Raw genomic sequence first — 20,029 nt, 5'->3', positions numbered from 1 at the left:
TTTATGCTGATAGAGTATGCACAGATGAGCCACTCCTTGACCTGGTATGACTCACTTCTAGAAGTAGGAGAAGTGAGCCCAGCGGGGTTACCCAAGTCCTCACCATCAGTTAAAGTCTGTACTGGATGCTCCGTGGGGTGGAAAGATAAAAGTGGGTTAGGTACAAGCGCTCCAGAAGAGAACTCTGGTGGTTAGTGTGGATTGTCAACTTGACGAGATCTAGACTCATCCAGGAGGCAAGCCTCACTATATCTGTGAGGGAGTTTCTAGATTCCCTTGAGGGGTGAAGACACACAAGTGTAGGTGCTGCCATTCCATTGGCTGGGGTCCTGGATTAAATAGACAAGACAAAGCCAACTGAGTAGCAGCATCCATTCCTCTTTGCTTCCTGTTTATGGGTGCCACATGACTAGCTGTTCCTGCTGCCATGCCTTGCCCATCCTCATGGAGTGCCTGAAAATGTGAATCAGAATGAATGCTGCCTTCAATTGCTTTTGTGAGGTATCTTGTCACAGCAGTGTTGCTTGTCTGTAATCCTGGAGCCATCCGGTGTGAAGTTGCTCAGTATGAAACAGAGAGCAGGGCCAGAGTCCTGTTGGAGGCTGGGGGTGGTGTGCTGGGTTTTGAGGAAGGAATATTTATATCGGGAAGATAGGGTGAAAAGATGCTTTTCCAGAGGGAATGACTTGAGCACAGACCCCACAGCGAGGGCAGGATGTGGTAGAAGTGGGGAGAGAGCTTCAGACACCAGACACCCCCTTGGGACCGCTCTGTGGTGTGTGTCTGTGTGGGAAAGGTGGGAACAGAACTGAGTCAGGGATCAGCTGGGAGTCTGGAGTCTGAGGGCCCTGGTGTTTCAAGTAAGAAATTGGAAGTCTGTCCTGAAGGCAGAGGAGAATGTCAAGCACAGGCCAGAAAGGAGGAAGCTGGACACCCCCCCCACCCCCCGGCAGTGTTGCCCACAGTGTGGAAGGCACAGGAGGGCACCTCTGCTCTGAGTCCCTTTCTGCTGTCTTGCTGTTGACTGATGATGACAGAAGCTGGGTGTTTATTTGTGCTGGCCTCCGCCTCCCCAGGTTCTATAAGCCTGTATCATCACACCTGGCCTTTGAAAAAGTGCGCAAGCACTTTGTTGACTGAGTGCTCTTCCCAGATCCTAGTCCTTGAGTTTTCAGGGCTGATTGTAGAGTCACTAAATGACTCTGGATTCCGGAGAAGGGGATGAGGGGAAAGAATGTGGAGTAATGCCGTGGTACCCTGCCCCCTCTCCACACTGTTTATCCTGCAAGAATGGGCTTCCTCACATGTCCCCTTTCCTCCTCATCAGTGTCCTGGACACTAGGCCCTCAGTAGGCCCTCAGTAGGTACTACTCTTGTGTAGGACAGGACAGCCTTACCTTGCAGCAGCTGCTGGTTGAGAGAGACAGTCTTCTCATACTGAGCACAGTATGGTGGGGGATGGGGCTGCTGGTGGGGAGAGGAGGAGAGAGCTGGAAGAGACTGCTCTGTAAGTGGGAGGAGATGCAGCTGATAGCCTGTTTCCAAAAGTGTCCTCGGGAGGGTGGGGGTGGAGTGGGAGGCAGTGCTAAAGCTTCTTTCAGGTAGCAGAGCCTAATAGTACAGTGTGTGTGTGTGTGTGTGTGTGTGTGTGTGTGTGTGTTTATGTTGGCACAGTAGCATACCGTGTTTGTATGTGGCGATCTAAGGATAACCTGGAGTGTTGATCCTTGTGCTGGATCGTTTTATGCCAGCTTGACACAAGGTAGAATCACTGGAAGGAAAGGAGCCTCAAATTGAAAAAAATGCCTCCATAAGGGATTGATGGTGGAGAGCCCAGCCTATTGTGAGTGGGGCCATCACTGGGCCAGTGGTCCTGGGTTCAATAAGAAAACAGGCTGAGCAAGCCATGTGGGGCAAGCCAGTAAGCAGCGCTCCTCCATGGCCTCCTCATCAGCTCTTCCCTCCAGGATTCTGCCCTGTTTGAGTTCCTGTCCTGACTTCTTTTGAGATGAACAGTGATTAGGAAAGCTAACCCAAATAAACCTTTCCTCCCAAAGTTGCTCTGGACATGGTATTTCATCATAGCAAAGCAACCTGAAGGAAAGTCCTTGTCTTAGTGACTTTTATATTGCTGGTATGTCAGTGTCCGAGACAACTTATTTTTTCTTTTTTTTTTTTTCCTGAAGCTGAGGACCGAACCCAGGGCCTTGCGCTTGCTAGGCAAGCGCTCTACCACTGAGCTAAATCCCCAACCCCACAACTTATTTTTAAAAATGTTTAATTTGGCTTATAGTTTCAGAAAGCTAAGAGTCCACGTGAGACATGGTGACAGGAACATCTGAGAGCTCACATCTTGATCTTCAAGTAGAAGACAGGGACAGGGGATGGGGAAGGGCTGGGGATGGGGCAGGGCTGGGGATGGTGGAAGTCTTTTGAAACCTCAAAACTCACTCCCAGGGAGGTACCTTCTCCAACAAAGCCGTACCTCTTAATCCTTTCCAGACAGTTCCATGAACTAAGGTCCAAGTACTTAAACATGAGGCTGTGGGGATCATTCTCATCTAAACCGCTGCAGTTATCAACTTTCACCTTGTTTGAGATGGCCTCACTGTCATTTGCGGCTGTGCACACCAGCTGCCCCAAGCGCTTCTGGAGATTCTCCTAACTCCATCTTTCATCTCTGTCTAGGAGCAGATTCATGCTTCTACACCTGCTTTTCCATGAGTTCTGGGGCTTCAGATTTAGTCTGCATGCTTGGACCACACGCACTTTCCACACACAGCCCCCTCCCCAGTCCCCTGTATTTATTTATTTTTGATCTGGTTTGTTCTTGCACCCCATTTTCATACCAGCATGGGTCAGGACATAAGCACATTTACTGTGTTGGGGGTGGTTCATGAAGGGGCCTTTCAGCCATGGGTGTCAAGCATTCTGTATAAAATAAATATTGCTACTTTACAGATGCCTAGAGGGGCTACTGGAAGAGATGAAATACTTAAAGCACTTTATCTTGACATTGCCTGAGAATATGAGACTGTGACTGTATGGAGGAGGGGGTGAGCATTGCTCGCACAAGCTGAAGACCATGGAAGGAACTTTTACTCGCCTTTTAGTACTGCTGCTTAGGTATGTAGGCAGTAAACAGAGGGGAGGTTAGCATCGAGGCTCCTGCTTGGATTTCACCCCGCTGTAGCCTCATGATCTGCTCCAGGTCACTCTCAGTGTCTGTCCTGGTAATGCTGGAAACACAGGCATCACCAAGCCCAGAGCACATGACCTGTGAGGGGCCCACTTGTGTGAGTCACTGGGAGCTAAGGGTTAATAGCCGAGTGCTGCAGAGACACAGGGCTGTTATCAGACAGTGCATTTTAGTCCTGGCTCAGGCCCTCACTGGACAGGAACTAGCAGCTGGGGGCAGTGACTAATGCCTGCAGGTAGACTGAGAGGTCTCGAGCCTCACTGAGAGTTCCAGCCTCTGCCTGGTGGAGGAACCCTGATGACCAGTGGGTTGTCTGGGCTAAATATCAAAGAGCCACCTCTGGAATCTGTTTCCTGGCTTGGCCATCCTCCCACCTCATCCTCCAGGGTGGAATGGGACTTATAAGGGAGCACTCCAAATCTGAAAAGGGTCCCCCCATACACAGGCTTAGGGGTGGGAGCTTGAGGGGGTGAGGTCATTATGTTCCCACTTTAGTTGTTGAAACTCTTTGTTCTTTTGGAGTTGGCAAGACTTGGCTTTTCCTGAGCTATTAACAATGGTTTCCCTGTAAAGCTATTATTGTGAGCCAGGCAAAAATTGTATGTGCATGCATATAGTAGAACACATGTACCCGCTCATGAATGTAAACATGTAAACAAGTAAACATAGACACACATGCACACATACACACAAACATCTTGAAAAGTCAGTTCTGTGTTCCTCGTTTTGCTTTTTAAATAGCAGACTTAGGAAAGAAGAGGAGACCCTCGGTAGAGGAAAAGGAACTAGAATAATTAGACCTGTGTGCCTTTCCTGGGTGTTAGGTCATGTGCACTGCCAAAAACCAGCTCAAAATGTCACTAAGTAAGTGTCAGTTTTTGATTATTATAACTACTGAAATTTAAATGTCCCTCAAAGTCCCTGTGTGTAATCTAGTTCCCAGTGAAAGTATTGGGAGTCAGGCCTGGGAAGAGGATTTTAGGTCATGAGGGCCATGCCTGTGCTTGCACTGATACCATTGCCATGAGAGTGCATCAGCTATTTTAAGAGTAGGTTTTGGACACGGGAGATAGCTTTGTTGGGCTGTCTGGGCTAAATATGCTTGCCTTACATGCACGAGAACTTGCATGTAAAAAGCTGGGCATTGTAACACATGCCTGTGATCCCAAGCAGTGCTGGTCAGCTAGTGTAGCTTAACTGGAGAGCCCCAAGGCCTTGTGAAAGACCCTGTCTCAAAACACCAAAGTAGACAGCGCTTGAAGCATGTCTGATGCCAACATTGGCCTCTATGTATAGGCACACATGCACCTACCCACAGATGTGCATACTCTACACACTATAGTAGTGCCAAGGCCACTTCAGTCCCCTCTCACCCTTTTACTCCCTTACCCCTGCTACCATGGGATGATATGTCATACTCCCTTACCCCTGCTACCATGGGATGATATGTCATGAAGGCCCTGCCTGCATATGAACCTCATAAATAATGTGTTTTATTTTGTTTTTGTTTGTTTTTAAAAATCAATTTTCTGGTCTCCTGTCTCCTGTTTTAGCAACGTGAGAGGAATGAGGATATTGACTTAAAAGATGACAAACTCTGTCTCCTGTGAGACTTGTCTGGATAGCATGCTCTTACTCACTAATTCGGTCAAGATGCTTCTGATGAGCGTGGGGAGGGCTAGAGATTTAGACATACTGTCCACATCTCTCTACCTTTTATCCATCTTATGGCGATGGATGACTTGACTTGATCCTACCAATGAGCAGAGTTTTCATAGGAAATGCAAAGAGAGGATGAGGTCATGGGAGGTGTGTGAAGGGACCTGGGGTTAGCATCTTCATAGAAGGAAGCAAAGTCCTCCCAGATCTGCAGAATGCCTGGCTCGTCTTGTCCCTTCGCTGCTAAGGACAGCATAAGGACATTGTTCCTGGTAACTAACACATGTGCCGCAGGAAATAGACTTGCAGCATGTGTCAGAGAAGACCCTTGGGTGCGCAGATACCCAGTGCTGGCCCAGCATGGTGTGAGCTCGGAATGCAGGACTGTGCCAGAGTGTAGACTTTCCAAAGAGAAGTTGTATTTATAGGAGATGTCTCTAGAGCCTCTGCCTGGCTTGTCAAACCCCGCCCTTGACAAACTCTGGGCTCACTTCACTTTTTTCTGGCATCTTAAGGTAGGCTGAGAATAATTCTCAGAATAATCCCAGTAGATTCCTGTTACTGGCTTGAATCTGTTTTGTGATTTTTATTTGTTTGTTTTATTTTTTAATGTTGTATTGTGATTCTTAAAACATCTAGGTAGATTTTCAAGGCCCCTTCGAGACCAGCCTGGTCTACAAGAGCTAGTTCTGGGACAGGTTCCAAAGCTACAGAGAAACCCTGTCTCGAAAAACCAAAAAAAACCCAAAACATTTAGGTAGATTTTCAAGGCCCCTTCTGGGGTCAGTTGCCTGTAGTCACATTTAACTGGGAGGCTGAGGAGGATCACCGGAATTTAGGAATTCAAGCCCAGCATAGCTGGGAGGGGTCCTTCATAAGGAGTAAAAGGAATACCCATGGAATCCATGCCTTCCTTTCTCCTAAGAGGTGACCAGCATTTCTATGTCTTAAAAATGAAAATATTGATTATTTATTCTCAGCAGGTCCAGATATTTGTGCTTAGATGTGAAGATTTAGTAACATAAAATAATTGGAATACCCATCTAGATTATTGTTGGGAAAACACTCTTGGTTTTTGAATGAAATATGATCTGAGACTAGAATCTTAAGAAAACAAATTTATAGGACTGGAGAGATGGTTTTGATCTTCCAGAGGACCCAAGTTCAGTTCCCAGCACCCATATCTGGTGGTTCACACCTTCCTGTAACTCTAGTTTCTCAGGGGTCTGACACCCTGTACTGGCGTCCAGGGGCATCTACAGATATGTGATACACATATAGACAAGTAGGCATTCACATACATATAAAAATAAATAAATCTTTAAAACAAGAAAACAAAGTACTGGAGAGATGCCTCAGCAGTTAGAGCATACACTGCTCTGGTTTGTTTCCTAGAACCCACGCTGAACAGCTCAGAGGTACCTCAACTCCAGCTCCAGGGGGATTGGGCCTCTGTGGGTGGACACCTGCATAAATTTGCATATATTTTTGCTATATGCATATAATTAAGAAGAATAAAAATCCTTTCAAAAAGGAAACAAAATTGCATTGAAAATTCACTAAAATATGGCATGTCCACAAAATATTTAGTAGCTAATTTCCTAGTTTTTATACACTAACAAATGATTATTATGCATATTCTTTTATGTATTTGTTTGCTTATTCTTATTTATTTATTTTATTTTGTTTTTTCAAGACAGGGCATTTCTGTATTACAGTCCTAGCTGTCCTGGAAGTAGCTCCTATAGACCAGGTTGGCCTCAAACTCAGAGATCTACCTGCCTCTGCCTCCCAAGTTCTGGGTTTAAAGGCATGCGCCAGCACTGCCCAGCTCTTATTTTTATTTTTTAAATTTTTATTGAAAATGATTTTTTTTCTCACATTATGGTTTCTCTCCCTCTCCTCCTCCCAGTTCCTCCTCACCGTCGCTCTCATCTACATCCGTTCCCTTTCTGTCTCTTATGAAAACTGCATATTTTTATGTGCTTTTATCTATTATTATTTCCATAAATCTTGAAAAGTTGAGTACTGAGCCCTACTCTAGCTTTCTAAAAGAAGACCCATGCCGAGGCTCTTAGCTGAGAGCTCTAGCAGTCCTGAGCAGTCCTGGCTTCCAGGACAGCCACACTGTCCGCCGCACCTGCTTCAAGAAGCCAGCGTTCCCTGCTGATGCGATTACTTCACAGAACAGGCTGCCATTCAGGACTCTGCTTGCGGAGGACTTGGGGATAGTTGAGAGATTAAAGAAGAGGGCTCTGGGATATGGTAATGTAGGATCTTTACACTGAGGAACAATTGACTGTTCTCCATTTAGGCATTAAAGGGCCATTGGATTTTCAGAGGAGCTTGCAATGCTCCTTACTCCCAGTCTGTTTTCTCCTTTAAGACTAAGGAACATTGTGGACATTGTGGGAGGGTTTTATATGTTTGTTTAGATGGACCTAGGGACTGTTGACTATTTCTAGTCTTTGATTTGCTTTGTCTGTGTCTTCACTGGTTTCCTTGGGTGTCTAACTATTGGATGGGAAGTGATCAGTTAGCTATGTGCCTGTGTTTCCTGGTGTGGAGGCCTTGACCATGTGGTGGCCCAAGAAGCCTTTGCATTTTTCTCTGAAATCTCCGTCTCCCTCTCATGATCCAGAGTAACTAGAATGTGAACACAGAAGGAAAAAAAAAATTGGAATGGTTGCTGTAGTTTCCAAACAAATGACCTCACTGTCTGAATTCTGCTTTGTGCAAAAGAAACCTTAACTTTGTCTTATAAAAAAAAGTAATGGATCTTTGGGGAAACAGATCCAAATCCCCATTTAGTGTATGTGGGATGGGGGTTGAGGAAGGCTGGCGCTGACTCTACAGACAGACTGTCACTAACATAACTGTGTTACACCAACGTAATAATGAACGCCAAAGAGACACAGCCGCTCAGATTGCTAAAGACTGACAGCCCCTTCCTCAAGCAGGCAAGTCATTCTACTATGTAGAAGCCAACTCCATGTGAAGTTTATTCGGCTCTGTGTTCCCAGAGTGAGGAGGGTTGTCAGTCTGTATCAGTGAGTGCCTTGGCCTTACCTCGTCTCCTTACCTTACTCCGCGTTGCACAGGGGAGCTGTTATGGCATCCGCTGGTTGGGCATAAGCTGCTGGGTAACAGTGGTTAGTAGTCAGGACCAGCTGCAGCTAAAACCCAGGAGGAGGGGCAACTGTTTGGAAGATTATGTTTCAATGTATAATTGGGTAAAGATTTAATTTAAGAACCCAGACCATAATCAGAAGCCTCATTTCGTACAGAATGAGTATTTTGATTGTCTATTTCAGTTCATCAGAATGAAACAGGACAGGAGTGTGTTTGCTGTGCCTTAAGATGTCCTAATTCCGATGGTCCTCAAGCATTTCCTGGGGTGGACTCTGGTCCCTTGAATGTCATCTATGGTTCCCAAGCATTTCTTGGGATGTGTTCTGGTCCCTTGGTTCTCATATCAATTGGTTGTAATTCCCAACACACACAGCTTTCTTCCAGGGAGGAAATATTACAGTTGACTCACCGCTTTAGAGGGTTCGTCCTATCATGGCAAGGGATACGTGGTGGAGTTCAGGGTGGCAGAAGTACATGTCAGAATTTCCCCAGTTGGTGATGGATCAGAACTAGGGGCCAGTTCTACCCTTCAAAGGCATGCGGCTGTTAAACTGGTTTAGCTACCCTCCATCTCCTTCAGGTCCTACAGCTTCTTAGAGTAACAGCCAGCAGCCGGGGACCAAGAATGAAATATTAGCTTCTGGAGAGCGTCTCAGATTCAGGTCCTCCCAGGTTTGCCAACTTGAAGTGCAGAGATGGAATGTTCTCTCTTGGTCTATGGTCTTTACCTCTCAAAGACTTGAATTTGTTTTTTATATCTTTAGATTTCTTGCTGAAGGTTTTAGATAATCTTATGGACACACACAAAGAATGGCTTTGCTGCTTTTTTAACCCTGATTTTTTTTTTTTTTTTTTTTTTTTGAGGGAAACCGGGAACCTTGGCTTGACTGATGTAGGTCTTTTTTGATTAGAGAGGCAGAAGGGGGAGAAGGATGGAGAGGGAGGGAGGGGGAAGAAGGAGAGAGGCAGGAAAAGGGAGGAGGGAGGAAAAGGGAAGGGAAGGAGAGAGGAGGGAGAGAATATGAATGAAGTAGGCAAATGGTTATGATTTGGAACTGTAGGCTACTTTGTCTCCTCCCCTGTCTAGAGCCAGACAGAACAAGAATCACATTTATTTAGACACAGAGTTTTACTAGGAAGGTAACTGCCTGTTGTTGGTCCTGATCCTGGGCTGCTGTTCTGTGTTCTTTGCCTTGGCGTCATCTCTGAACACAACACCTCCAGCCATTGGTCTCCAAGGGCCCCTGCATCCCCAGTCTGGGCTCTGAGAGGCTCTGCTTGATCTGCAGCAGGGTTATGGAGTCTCTTTCTCTGTCTGAAGATGGGGAGTTTGCCAGCTCTGAGGCTGCACCCAGCCTGGAGATCAGGAATTCCACTCCTACTTCTTCGTCATCTGAAATCCAATCAGGAGTGTTCGCTGTGGTGAGAATGTTGCTCCCCTGCTGTGATAGTTCATCTTGATTGCCAGTTTGATGGGATTCAGTATCACCATGGAAACAAACCTCTGGGCATGTCTCTGAAAGGGTTTCTAGATTGGGTTAACTGAGGTGAAGAGACCAGTAAATGTAGATGACACCATTCCATGGGCTGGGACCCTGCACTGAGTAAAAAAATGAGTGAGCACCAGCATTCTTCTCTCGGCTTTCTGATTGGATGATGTGGCTTTCAGTTTCGTGTTCTTGTTGCCATGCTGTCCTTACTTGGTGTACCTGATGGACTATACTCTTGAAAAATGAGCCAGAATAAGAATAAGTCTTTTCTTCCTTAAGTTCTTTTTATCAAGTATTTTGCCAAAGAAATGAGTAAGTGAGTAACTTTTTTTTTTTTTTTTTTTTTGTGTGTGTGTGTGTGTGTGTGTGTGTGTGTGTGTGTGTGGTAGGGTTTCTCTGTGTAGCCCTGGCTATCCGGAAACTAGCTCTATAGACCAGGCTAGCCTCTAACTCCAAGTTCTGCCTGCAACTATCTCTCAAGTACTGGGATTATAGGCATGCACCGCCACACCTGGCTAACTAATACATTTCTTATTGAGGTCTCTGAACTGACATTTGTGTTTCCTTCAGTGCGCTGCTGCAGGGTAACATCTGGACTGGAATTGAGGCTCCTCTGGTGCTTGGATGTCCCTAAATTTCTGGATCATCTTGTTGAAGACTGTGAGTAATGGCCATATTGCTATTTCATGAGCCTAAAGAGATTGTGAGCAGCAGTTAAAAGAGTTCAGCCAAGCCTGGTTGATGAGCTCATTCCATGCAGGCACAATTGTCCTTCATCCATTGGTTGCATATGCCCTATAATAACCATGAATTTGACCCAATATAAATTATGAAATTACATAAAACATCATGACATTTTTGGTGATATCTGTGTCTACCTACTTTTTACCCATCTACCTAACCACCCATCCATCCATCCATCGATATATGTATGTATATGACTATATCTATATATTTTTTGATAACTCAATTTCATGGTACTCCAACTTGAACTTTGTAGATAACAACATTATGCTGCAATGTCAAAAGGTTGAATGTGACTGGTAGAACCAGGCTCTCTCATGCCTAGTTTCAAAAGCCTTAGAGATGGCAGCTGGAAATCTACATGTGACCTTTCTGTCCTCACCAACAGCCACCACCAGAGCTACACATATCATCTTTATCGTCCTGTCTCCTCCCTTTCCTTTCACCACACTCCAGCCAGACTGGCTATTGCTTCTGGCCTATATGCGGCCAATGCACATGATGGCTGCTGCAGGTATCATGCCCCCCCCCCCAGCATTCTTTTCCATGGGACATGTGCATATCTACTCATTCAGGCTGTTCTGTCACACTGCCACATCTTTCTCCACCCAGGTGTTCACATGTCTGTCTGTCTGTCTGTCTGTCTTTCTCCCTCTCTCTCCATCCTTAAAGAATTGTTCTCTGTATTTGCCACAGTGTAGATGGCTTCCATGGTCAGCCAGTTAGTAGACTGCCCATGCATTTGATACTTACATATCAAGCACACACTAGCCATTCAGAGTCAACTTGCTGCTGTGGAACTCTGTGCAGCACGAAGGAAAGAGATCCCATGAAAACCCCAGTGAGCTATCACAGTCCTGTCTGAGTGGGCTGTGGCGTCCTAAGCGCCCTCAGGCTGAGTTGCTAAGGTACCTTGTTGAAACTGCAATTCTCAGGACATAGTCATGCATTGAACTAGCACAGTGCATTCCATTAGTGTTCAGTTAATATGGTTTTTGTTTTGTTTTTCAAGGAGGGGTTTCTCTGTGTATCCCTGACTGTCCTGGAACTCGCCCTGTAGACCAGGCTGGCCTCGAACTCAACAGAGATCCACTTGCCTCTGCCTACTGAGTGCTGGGATTAAAGGTGTGCGCCACCACTGCTGAGCTCAATTAGTATGTTTTAATAATTAAAGTAAGCTGTAGATCCTGCTGGGTGAGGTCTGAGAGTCAGCTGAGCTGCCATGCTGCAGGTGACGCTGATGCTATTGGCCTGTAGACCGTATTTGGAGAAATAATACCTATTGCTTTGAAGTTGATTGAGGTACAGTGATTTGTCAGTGAGTGCAACTTAGTAACCCCCCCCCCCCCCCCCGCTATGTATGTGTGTGTGAATTTGCTGAAGGCCTGGCAGGACTCTGTCTTGTCTATGTCTGGAACTTGTACTTCATCTTCATTACAGCTGTTGTAGGTTGTGGTCTTAGCTTCTGGATCCTTCCTTCAATATTGTGCTGCTCAGATTTATGCCTTGAAACCCTCCAGGGCCTCTGTGCAGTGGGCATGCTGTCAGTATCTCTTAAAACAGCCGGAATTTTTCCATTTGGAAGAGCAGGCATCATCAGCTGGCCTTAAGAGACGCCTGCAAGTGGACTGTCAGGGGCCACATTCCAAGCCATAAACAGGGCGTAGACACCTTAGAGCAGGTAGAGTGAGGGCCTGAGGGGCATGGCAGGAGGAAGGTGTGTGTCGGAGGGGGTTGAAGGGAAGTCTCGAGTCCACATGATGAATGAACCCAGAAATCATACTTGAGGTACCTATGTAATAGTGTCGGCTGAACAGCTGGCAGGTCACCTCTGTAGACACTTCCAATATATCTGGTTTCTGTTTTACAAGAACTAAACCGATTCTTCTTCTAAGTCATGGATAGTTCAGAAAGCCATATGTGGAGCCCTTACAGCATCTGAAATGCTGGGCTAAATGTCTGGTGTACGTCCCTGCAACTTAACTCTCCTCTGTCCAGGTGGCAGGTGTGCCCGCTGTTTCAGTGAGGATGAAGGGACTCGCTTGGAGTCACACTGTAGGAGTTAGGTAGCGGGCGAACAGCCGGGATTGTTGGTCTCACATGGGGCTCTTTCTGCTCTTCATTTCACTTGCTGCTCCGTGAGTCAAATCGCTTTTCTTCGAGGCAAATTATCAGTCTAGCACAGCTGCTGCAAACTCATGTTAGTTCTCCTAGCTCAGCTTGTACCCTGGCTGGAAATAGGGTTTTCTGGACAGCGAATAGGGGTTGCTCGTTATTTACTACTCATTCAGCATGTCCCGAGGAAGGACCTTCCCAGGGAGACAGTTTTAAACCATGTTGGTCCCTTGAGTTAGGGAAGGCCTTGGGTGGTGTTTTTTGTGTTGTGCGACGTTTGCTGAGGGGATGTGAACAGATGTCTATTCGCTGCAGGTAGGGCACAGATGGCAGACCAAAGAACTGATTCCACCTGTGTCTAGCTTAGTGGACTCCCAAGTTTAGCATGGGTGACTCAAAGGCAGCTGTATCACCAGGAAGCTTACCCTCATATGGGTGACATCTCATGAAGGCTGTTATTCCTAGAAGTCCTTGACCAACTCCCAGTTCAGCTTGGTTGGCTCGAGAGTTCCTCCTCCTGAGCAATTGCTTGCTGTTTTTATAGAGGAATCTTGTGAGGTCTGTAACTTTCAGGATCTCCCTGAGCCTTGCAAGTTGCTTTTACTTTACCAGTCTTAGGGCCTTCACCTTTCTTCTGGGAAGGGACTTTCTATTCAGAAGAAATAGCTATCGAACAGGCAGATGTAAACAAGAAATAGAAATGTCAATTTTGGGAGATGGATGTCTTATACTGCCTCTGCCAGCCTTAGCCTCTGCCAGCCTTAGAGGTGGGAGGTGCTGGTGGCTCAGGGAGATAGAGCTGTAACTCAGTCCTTGGCGGCTCACAGTGGGGAGATAGGAAGTGAAAGGTCAGGAGTTGGCTCACTGTGTCATAAAGAAAGAATTTTCAGCCACTTGAGCACTTCTGTATCAAAGATAATCTCCAAACAGCTTCGTTGTGCTCGGATTTATTTAGTCTGTTCTATGTCAGACACACAGACCTGGTATTTTAATGGGTTTTAAGTTTTCAATTTGACTTGTCAATATTTGGCTTCATGTACCTGTATGCAGTTCATGGTTGGGCCAAGGCATTTGCAGTATTGAGTTTCTTCATTTAGCCAATTATCCACATGAAATGTGCACACCAATTCCCACTGACACTTTGGATCCAAGCTCTTGCTTATATTGCAGGCTCTTCTGCTAAACTGGTGCATATAACTCTCTGCTGGGGTGTGAGATGCCAGGGGTGACAATTGCACCTAAACATTAAGTCCCTCTTGTCCTTTTAGGTCCAGAGTTAGCCTTGCTTTTCTACTGGAATAAAAGCTCTGGGTCAGGATCTGCAGTGCAGTAGCTTCCCCCCCGGATCTTGCTATAGTGTGCCTCCCTATATTACTGTTCCTCACATGGGCCCCCATGGCCAGTGGCTCTCTGTTTCCTTGGCTTGTTTCTTTAGCTTGAAATGAAGAAGTGATTTTGATTTGAAGCCAGTTGTCAAAACAGGTTCTTTGACTTCTCTGTCTTTATTCAGGCCATGCGTCCTGAAGAACTGGCAGTGGTGTCCTTTACTCCGTGTGGCTGTCTGATTTCCTCTGAGTTTGTCTGACGTTTCATGTCACCTGAAGCCAACTGCTTTGTCTTTATACAGGGAGACTCTAAGCGCAGGGCCGGATGATGCAGGGATGGATGAGGCTTCCCTTATACTTGAATTTGGGGCCTAGTGCTAGACCCTAAGTGCAGTAGGCATTTGAGGTCTGAACCCAATAAAACAACGTCCTTCCTTCCATTTGTGGCCCTAACTCCAGTCTGCTGGAAGAGCAACAGAGGAACATTGCACACATGGAGACCAGGAAAGCCTGGGCCTTGGCATGGTGGTCATATTGACTCCTGTAATGACAAGTCTACACATGAGCTCGCAGGTGTCCCCAGGCTTTGTGAGTTCGGGCCTGCAGACCTTACTCTCCAGGTCTTAGGTTATATGAGGCAGTGGCAGAGAACAGGAGGAAGAGCTGCTCAGAGAGGACAGTCTTTCCTGTAACTCAGATGGTGTCCGTTCGTATCTCTTTTACACCTCTTCCGACTTTGCAAAGTTGCAAAAGTAATTCACAGCCTGTTGATATGCTGAATAAAAAAATACAGAAAAGAAGGGGAAATGCTCATAAAAAGAGGGCGCTTCCCCACTGGTAGTTTCAGGTCAGGATGGCAGCATTGCCAGTCTTTGGGCCTGTGTACGATGCAATCGTTAATATTGCTAGACTAGCCACTGACTTCCCTTGTTATACCTGTCTCCTCTCCTCTCCTCTCCTCTCCTCTCCTCTCCTCTCCTCTCCTCTCCTCTCCTCTCCTCTCCTCTCCTCTCCTCTCCTCTCCTCTCCTCTCCTCTCCTCTCCTCTCCTCTCCTCGCCTCGCCTCGCCTCGCCTCTCCTCGCCTCTCCCCTCCCCTCCCCTCCCCTCCCCTCCCCTCCCCTCCCCTTCCCCTCCCACCTTCCCTACTTTCATCTCTCCCTCTTGGGGCAGAGAACCTAAGGAGGTGCTCTACCACTGAGCTATACCCTAAGCCTTGCTTTTCCTTTTCCTTTTGAGACTGGGTCTTGCTAAGTGGCCTAGGCTGTTCTTCAACTTGCTTTATAGCCAGACACATCTTGGTCTTGTCTCTCTTGTCTGCTTCCCTGAGTACTAGATTGCAGTTACCACGTCTGACTCTTGTTTTATTTTAAAATGACAAAGTAGAAAATTCAAAGGAATTATGGAAGAATCTCTCTTCCAAAAGTCCGTGCCCATGGAGGAGGGCTGCTTTGAAGATGGCAATGTAATTCCCTTTTAGCTTGCCAAGGCAGAGAGAGACCCAGCTTGTTCTGTTAGGTCACAGGCCCTCTATCTGCCTCTGTCTCCTAGAAATGAGACGTGGCCCTCTGCTTTCCCTAGAGAGCTGATAAGAAAGTGTGCTGTCACCTTGTGGCTTCATGGAGCTGAGTTATCATTCTCCCACCTATAGCTGCAACCAGCTGCTTCTCAGTCTCTACCAGCCAGACTCAAGGCGGCTCGGGATTACAGTTGACTTTTATCATATGAGTCGTATCCTAGCTTGTAGGCTATACCACAAGTGTGGAACTTCCTACCCCTGGAAACCTGGAAGAACAAGAAACCCTGTTTGTCCCCTGAATCTGACAGGCCTGAAGGATCTCTCTCTTCAGAGCTCTACCACGCTGCCTGTGGTAAACAGGGTATACCCCTGTTATTCTGGGAACTGGAGGGAACAAAAGGGAATTGAGGACTCTCTCCCTTCAGCAAGGACCCTGTTCTCTTCATCCCTGATGGCTGTCTGTCCTCATGAAGTGTTCCTTCCTTCCTGGAAATTGGCTCTCCCACTTGGCAGCCCTGTGGCTGCAGCTCTCTTAATAAAGCTCTGCTGAAGTGATGTTCATTTCAGCTTCCCTCTGTACACCTGTAACGTCTCTACCCTGGAAAATAATTCCGTGTGAGAGCCATAGTCAGTGCATCCCCCTGCATGTGCAGTGCTGCGTGAGAGCCATAGTCAGTGCATTCATTTTCCCTGCATGTGCAGTGCTGCGTGAGAGCCATAGTCAGTGCATCCCTCTGCATGTGCAGTGCTGCGTGAGAGCCATAGTCAGTGCATCCCTCTGCATGTGCAGCACTGCATGAGAGCCATAGTCAGTGCATTCATTTCCCCTGCATGTGCAGCTCTGCGTGAGAGCCATATTCAGTGCATTTCCCCTGCATGTCAGTGCTGCGTGAGAGCCATACTCAGTGCATCCCCCTGCATGTGCAGTGCTGCGTGAGAGCCATAGTCATTGCGTTCATTTCTCCTGCATGTGCAGTGCTGCGTGAGAGCCATACTCAGTGCATTCATTTCCCCTGCATGTATGGTGCTGCACGAGTGCCATAGTCACTGATTTCCTGCTGCATGTGCAGTGCCGTGTGAACACCATATTTTGCTATCTTTGTTTTTCGTCTGTGCTTCAAGGTTAGATGCTCAATTTTCTTCCCCATTCATGAAACCAACAGCAGAACTGGTGATGTTCACAGAGAAAATGCAGTGGGGACACAGAGGTGCTATGACTAAGTACCCAGAAGCATCTTCATTCCCGCTAACATGCACATTTAGGAATGCTGTTGACTGCTTTATGTAAGGAGGAAAATACTCTTTGGCTGGCATCAAAATTGTTATACAATGCCTTCACAAGGCTTTGTTCTGAGGAAATGTTTTTATAAACAATGTTACTCTTTGTGATACAGTTGGAACATAATATGTCATAGACCATTGTGCAATGACTACATAATTGCTTTTTATGATGTTACATATTTTCACATATAGTCACCCATTCTCTCATTCCTGACAACTTTTTTGCTTGTTTGTTTTGAGACATTTTGGAACTATCTGTAGACCAAGCTCCTTTTGTCTGATGTTTGGTGGTATCGATTCTGGAGATGCTTATACACTCCAGCTCAGACTTCTGAGAGGGAAAGTAAGATGAGCATGGAGCTTCTTCTGTCCTTGCCTACAGAGGCCTGGCTTCCTCTCTGTGTGGTCCAGTTTCTCTCCCTCCATCCTGGCTTGCAGAGACACTCCTGTGAACTCTTGCTTTGCCTGTGCTGGTCTGTAACCTTTGCTGGAAGTACATTTCTCCAAGGCATTGTCATGCCACACTGCTGTTCAGCAGGCCTCTGTGACAGATCCCGTATTTAACAGCAATGGTAACACTCCCTGGGGATGAGCCTTGCTGGCCCGCCTAACCCCCGTAGGCTGCTTCCTGCTTTGCTGTTCCCTGTGCTCTGTCTGGTCTATCCTTTTATTAGTATCCTTAGAACAGACCAGAACTATTTCTAACCCAAGTTCTCCTGGATTATTCATTCTTTGTTCTCCTGGTTTATTTCATGCCCACTTTAAAAGTGATGCCCCCTTCTCTGGACTGCTCTCCTGTGTGGCTCCGCCCCCTTCTCTATATTGCTCTTCAGCATGGTGTGGCTCCAGTGGGCCTGGGCTTTAAAGTGAATAGAAAGCTGTGCTGTCAGAAATCATGGCTTCCCTTTTCTTCCGGGGGGGGGGGGGGGGGGGGTTGCCTTGACTTCCTTCTGCAGGAGCTGCTTCTCCCAGATGTTAATTGAACAAAGAAGTGGGCGTTCCAAATAGGCTCCACCCCAACAAACCCTGTTGCCAAAAGCCTCCAGGCTTTGGCATGGTCTTATTAGTGAGACAGCATAGTAGTCAGGACAGAAGCTGTCTCATCCAGATGTTGTGTTCCATGGAACTATTTCTGTGATAAAAATACCCTCCCTTCTCAGAGCAGAGACAATCACTTCAGTATCTCCTGCTGTGTAGCAGAGGAAGCCAGCCAGCACAGGACCCATGGGCTGCATTTGGCCCTGTGTCCTTTGGCCAGTTATGTGGCTCCTAAGAGACACATACAGTTGCATGGAGAAAACGTGAGGGAGGGTGACCTGGGGAACCAGCTGCCAAACTCCCAGCACTGACTCTTGCCTCCCTGCCCCAAGCTATTGCTCAGCTGCTGCTGGGACTGCAGGGTCTGCAGTGGAGAGGGTGACTCAGAAGTTTGGATGAATCAGCTCAGCTCATTTCAGCACAGGAGCAGGGGAAGAGTGAGTTGGCCTGGGTTGGGTGGGTTCCTGGGGTTCCCTGAAGAAGCAGATGTGAGCTGTTGCCTGGGCACCTGTCTAGACCATTAGGGTCTGCTGGTTGGTTACACCATAACTTGGGATATATTTTACTTTTTCAATTAGTTAATTTTTGTTTCTTTCTTATGTGTGTGTGTGTGTAGGCGCATACATGTGTGTCGAGGAGCTAGAAGCCAACCTCGAATGTTGTCCCTCGGAGCTGTTTGCCTTACTTTAAAATATGTTTTATTATTTTGTGAGTGTGTACACATTATGATAGAGGGCAGAGGTCAGCTATGCGGAGTTGACTCTACTGTCCCCTTGTTGGATCCAGGGATCTAACTCATTTTGCCAAGCTTGCTCAGCTCTTCTACACACTGAGTGGTCTCACCAGTCCACTGTACCTTACTTTTGTGAGATAGGATCTCTTCCCTGGGACCTGGGTCTCGCTGTTTTTAGGTGATGCTAGTTAGCCAGAAGGCCTCAGAATCCTCTTGTCTGTGTCCACCTGGCACTGGGACTGTATGTGTCACCATGCTGGGCCTTTCACTTGGGTTCTGTGGATCAAACTGAGGTCCTCATGTGTACACAGCAAGTTCCTCACCAAATGAACCATTCCCCCATGCCAAGTTTGTATTTTTATTTCCCAAAAGAAAGATCTCAGGGTTCTGGAAGCAAGCTATGTAAAACAAGGGCACCAAGCAAGTTCAACCCGCTCAGAGCACACATGTCACGTGTTAATTTTCTCTACAGAGCTGTCCAGGAGTCATTGCTTCTTCTATGCATATGAGTATAGGATGTTCTTACTCTTTCAGAGTCCTTTCTTGATGACTCTTGCAAATCCCTGTTTGTCAGGTAAAATGCCCCCACAGGTTTCAGAGGTTAAGATATGAATGCCTTTGAAGTCTGTTTTCTGTTGGCCGAGTGTGGTAAGTAGTCCAGCGTTGGCAGGAAAAGCAGGCACAGGGACCCAAGTATCTCCTGATGACTTCTCCTGCTTCGCTGTGTTATATGATGCCTGGTGGCCGACTGCCTTGCAGACAGTGAATCCCTTCTTGGTAGATAATTTGACCCTAAAAAGGAGGCCATGGGGCCTGAGGAAAGCGACGAGAGCCCTCTTCCTATGAGTAAAGGGCAGATATTGCTGCAAGTTCCTGTGCACTGTGAGATTGCTGTATTCATGGTTCACAGCTCATGAACTGGAACAGAGGCAGTCCAGGCAAGCGCACAGTGAGAGTGAAGGCAGGAATGGGATCTGCTGAGGGCCAGAGCGGTGGTTTGTAGGCTCATGGTTTTGTCAAAGGAGCTTCACACAGACCACCAGCCGGATGCAGTGGGGCTAACAGACTGTGAGAATCGCAACAGAGTAGCCAGAATGTATGTGTGTGTGAATTTGAATAATTGGTGAGTGACTACCCAGCACTGCCAATGAAAACAAAGCTTGAATGAGGCCAATTTTCAAATTCTGTCTGATGAAACATAAACAGAGTGTTTACGAAGCAGCCACACTGCCTGAGTGGTTATCTTCAGAATACAATGTGCAGCCAAATGGCTCCTAATTGGTCTCAAAATATTTACCAAGCCTAGCGCTATCTGTGGTAGTTTCTATCGAGTTGTTGATTTACTCCAGAAAGACAGTAAAATATGAATATTCCATGACTAACAAAAACAACTGTCACAAATGAGGTGTTAAAAGGCATAAATACAAAACGCACAGGTCCTTGACAAAACAGAAATATGCGCGTGAATCCTCTTTTCTGTTTTTCTCGATCTCAGAATGTGAGGTCCAAAAAAGTCACGTATCCCTTAAAACTTTCCATATAGCTGCTAATAATTGCAAAACTGTCATTTCAGAAACCCTGGTTTCTTACTTTCCTTTTTTTTCCTCCCAGGACCCTGAATACCTCAGCATGGTGGTTTCAAAACAGGTTTATAGGTCTAGGGAGGTGGCTCAGCTTGTAGAGAGTTTGCGTAGTAGCATGCGTGACGTCCTGGGTTCAGTCTCCCTCACTGTATAAACTGGTTATGGTGGCTCATGCCTGTTACCCCAGCACTTGGGAGATAGAGGCAGGAAGAA

General features: G+C 46.6%; 1 protein-coding gene across 3 annotated transcripts in view; it reads left to right on the top strand.

The window, feature by feature from the left end:
- Tln2 (talin 2) overlaps positions 1 to 20,029 on the top strand; it is a 422,622-nt gene that overhangs the window by 65,590 nt on the left and 337,003 nt on the right. For 2 of the 3 annotated variants that reach the window (XM_057766343.1, XM_057766341.1), the window contains exon 2: positions 10,051 to 10,140. The exons of the other annotated variant lie outside the window; for it this stretch is intronic. The gene's annotated coding sequence lies outside the window, so the exon portion shown is untranslated. The remainder of the gene's footprint in view (positions 1 to 10,050; positions 10,141 to 20,029) is intronic. 3 annotated transcript variants of the gene reach the window in all.

This window comes from Chionomys nivalis, chromosome 4, assembly GCF_950005125.1.
Source record: "Chionomys nivalis chromosome 4, mChiNiv1.1, whole genome shotgun sequence".
NCBI classification, from domain to species: domain Eukaryota; kingdom Metazoa; phylum Chordata; class Mammalia; order Rodentia; family Cricetidae; genus Chionomys; species Chionomys nivalis.
The sequence above is the reverse complement of the archived record's forward strand: the minus strand, read 5'-3'. Positions and strand labels throughout refer to the sequence as shown.